Source organism: Medicago sativa, chromosome 8 (genome assembly GCF_051527215.1).
Source record: "Medicago sativa cultivar Bolivia chromosome 8, Bolivia_mono, whole genome shotgun sequence".
NCBI classification, from domain to species: domain Eukaryota; kingdom Viridiplantae; phylum Streptophyta; class Magnoliopsida; order Fabales; family Fabaceae; genus Medicago; species Medicago sativa.
Window position 1 is genome coordinate 19222043 of NC_140756.1, and position 4021 is coordinate 19226063.

The window sequence follows — 4021 nt, forward strand, 5'->3', positions numbered from 1 at the left end:
TATGGCAGAGACGTACTTGGATGTTGGAAAGTGCTTCAGGCAGAGGATAAAATTAATTGAGGAATGGATCAAAAGTAGAAAATATATAGAAATAAAGTAGAACTCTTTTAAAAACAATACATTAATATTTAAATTGTATTACAAAGTTATGCAATCAGATTTCACCTTGGTGCCACTTTATATTTTTTTTCATAGAATACCTCAGAAACATCTATGTGACAAAATCTGATTAAATGACTAAGTAAAATATTTCTACATATCAGACCACATTCTTTAAACTACTTATTACATTGCTAATTTTATTATTATTATTATTAAAATTATTTCATCATTGAATTTAATTCAATTGTAAGCAGAACTAAAATAGCTCTGGACAACATTTTCCAACAATATTTGCAACACTTTGGTGTTTGTAGGACCAATACACCTAGGTGTCTTGAATTGAGCCGCGGATGCACCTAATCCAACATAATGCTCAAGAATCTTCTGGAATGTTCCTTTTCGAACAAGTCGGAGTTCAAGGGCCCCGATACCTTTGACTTTTCTAGAACTAACATAGCCAGCATCAACAAAAGACTTGTCCAAACATGTGCAACATTCATCAAGCACTTCATCACTTGCTTCACCACTAATTTCCCAAAAGATAACATAGTGTCCTGGTTCTTTGGATAAATCAATGTAGCTTGTGTAGTCAATCACTTCCATTTTCTCCTCACCTAACAACTTGGACGATGTTTCTACCGATAGTTGTAGATCATTCTCTGTGTTCTTGTCAATGTTGATTGTGAGCATAAGGTTGCTCCTGCAAAGAAACTTGATTTCTGGAGCTGAGTTATGGAACCCTGTAACCTTTACCGCATCTCCTAGCCTATACCTGTATAAGCCTGCAAATTATCACAAACATAATTAGATTTAAATAAATCTGAAAAAAATATTATGAGGTACGTGAACATGTTTATAGGATATGCAACTCTACTCGATTAGAAAGGGGAAAAAGTGATAAAATGATGTAACAAATGTAAAATGGAATAAGCATAATATGTACCACTAGTACTAATTGCATGTAAAAATGGGATAGTGACACTGACATGGTGTCATTTGAAGGCAAATAGAAAAGTGAGTTAGAAAAAGAGTTACATATTTAATGTGATTAGGTAGTACTATGTTCCTTATGTAGGGATACAAATCACCTAAATTTGGTCCCATGTTGGTCATATCATCAAGCATATAAAAGGAAAAGCAGCCCCTTAACATTTGTTTTTTATAACCATTTAGGCTAAAAGCTTTGTCACAGAGTGAAATTCCCAATCAAATCCTCCACAATTATCCACCTACTTACAACATAGTATTGGATAACATTCCCAATATAAACTAACCAGTAATCATTCATTCTTTACTAAAACACTAGTAATATATTCTGAAATTCATGTTAAAACACTTAAAAATAATTAAATAAAATAATATGTCATGTTAGTCCATAACACCTTAATAACAAGGACTAAATTGAAGACTTTTATATACATTAAATTTACTTATTATATTTATATACATTAGAGACAAAATTGAAGAGACTAATACTCTAAAGGCTGAATTGAAGGTTTATACTAAGGGCTGAATTGAAGGTTCACATCAGTTAAACCCACTGGCTCAAGCTCTACCTTAGTTCCATCAAGTTGATTCAAAGGAATGAATTCAAAGTAAGCAATTTGAGGAAGAACAACATAAGTAGCTAACTCAGGAGCCTCTTTAGGATTCACATTTGAAGCAATCCAACCCTCAGAAGCACCATATTCAGAAGTCAACAGAGGAACCTCTCCTGCATAGTGTCTCAACTTTTTTCAAGTAATGTTCCATTGAACCTGTCATGATTCCTAGAACATACTTAACATTAGGAAAAAGTTCTGGTATCAATCCATACCAATTGCTCAATCCTATGCATTTCTTGTGGATCAAGTTAGCTAGTTCAAGATTTGGTTTCAGCAATTTTGACATAGCAATTCTAATGGATGGATGTGTGATTCTACTGCTAAGAACACCTTCTCTGATATCAGTAACAAGTTCCTCCCAAACTTGTTCAAATGTTCTGAAAGCATACACAAGGCTGTGTGCAAATGTTGATGAAATTAAGTTAACTTCTTCTCTGAAAAGTAGTCCACATAAGAGGTGACAGTAGAGTGATTGGTGAAAATCTGGACTGAATATTACATCATCTGGACTGACACTATCGGATTTAAATGCATTCATCGCATGTTTGTATCCTGGATTTCTGAACACATTTGTTGTGGCAGTTCCTGCTGTCACACCCCCTTTTGTTTGTGATAATTTGCTGCTGTAGATGAAGCTTAAGGCCTTGCCATTTTTGATAGGAAACTCTCTACATAATGGAATTGTGTTAGTTTTTTTCCATTCTAGCTAACTAGCAGAAAACTATGTAGAACCGACACATTGAAGAAATGTCTGTTTTCCCATGTGTATTGGTGTCAGACAACGATACGACACTAACATTTATGATTATATTCAATTACTTTAGTTTTTCAAATTATTATCGGGGTCGACGTATCAGTATCATATTCGGTGTATGTGATAGTGTTTCATAAAAATAAATTCATATAGCATGGACACTTCAGATTAAAGATGTGTTTGGTTTCCAACAACGACGTTGCATACTTGTGACAAGTTTTAATTACTTTCATTTCTCAAATTATCATTGGTGTCAACGTGTCAGTGTCGTATCCGTACTTCATAGGCAGGAAATATCTACGAAGCCCCTAAATAGACGCCGGCATGTATACACCGATAGTAATTTAAAAAATGAAAGTGACTGAATGTAACCACATATGTCAACATCGTATCAGTGTCAAATATAGACATGTACTGGACATCAGACACAACTTCAATTATGTGCTACATAGGAAAAAAATACATGACATGAAGTTGAGTAATAATAGTTATGAATAATACTTGTTCCTAAAGACAAAAGAGGTTTGATATATCTTCACTGTGGTTTCAAACAATTCAGCATTCCATGGTATATATTTTTGCTTCCCTTGACTAGTACCAGAGCTGCAAAAACACAACACTTCTATCAAATCCAGAAACTTCTAACTTTTACACATTCAAATGAGAAGGTAAATAAAAAAGTGTCTCATAGTCATACCTTAAGGAAATATCAGTGATTGGTTTTCCAGTGAGAATAGGAGAAAAATCACCATCAACTATTCTATTGATATAAGGCTCCAAATCTTTGTAAGTGACCAATGGAACACAAGCCTTGAAGGTTTCAGGATCAGTTCTTCCATTGAGTCCTAGACTTTGCAAATATTCAGCTGATGCATTTACTTCCAAAATCTTTTTCAGTGTTTCCTTTTGAACATTCTCAGCATCCTTTGTTAGACTCTCAAATTCTTCTATCACCTTTTCCAAGTCAAATTTTTCAATTATTTCCTTCATCTTCACACCTCCTTCACCTACACTTATTGTGAGAAAAAAAAAGAGCACGATTATAAAGTCAATCAATGAGTGAGTTTTTTCTGTTTGAAGGACAATACAGATATGGCACCGACACATCAACACATGTAATCCTATATGTTAGTGTTGGAACATGTTGCAATTCCAACAGTTAGCATCAGTGTCTGACACACATATAAGCTAGCCACCACAAATGAAATGGGGTATGAAATGGGGTAACAATAAAATAAAGTTAGATAAAGAAATATTCAGAAAAAGCCAAAGACTAATGAAGTGGAAATAAAATAAACTTTGCCTTACCTAATCAAAATGTGTATAAAGCTAAAGACTAATGAAGCCAAGATGAAATAAGATAAAAATAAAATAAAAGTCAACAAAAGTATGTACTGTTTGGTTCTTGATATAAAATAAAAAATCATGAGTTCATTTTTTGTATTTTGGTTTCTCGGTTTTCAATACTATATAGGACTAGTTAGAATGACCCAAAAACCAATGGAATCAATTGTACAAAAAAGCACAAAAAAAAAGAGGAGAAAAAAGATAGTATTTTTTT

The 4021-nt window shown here is 33.4% G+C and overlaps 1 pseudogene across 1 annotated transcript; it reads right to left on the reverse strand.

The window, feature by feature from the left end:
- Positions 1-229: 229 nt before the first annotated feature.
- LOC146897578 (jasmonoyl--L-amino acid synthetase JAR4-like) lies at positions 230-3673 on the reverse strand (annotated as a pseudogene). Its single transcript, XR_015023849.1, has 4 exons — positions 3158-3673; positions 2962-3063; positions 1606-2374; positions 230-922 (listed from the first exon to the last, which is right to left on the reverse strand). The product of XR_015023849.1 is annotated as a jasmonoyl--L-amino acid synthetase JAR4-like (transcript).
- Between the last annotated feature and the right edge of the window lie 348 nt (positions 3674-4021).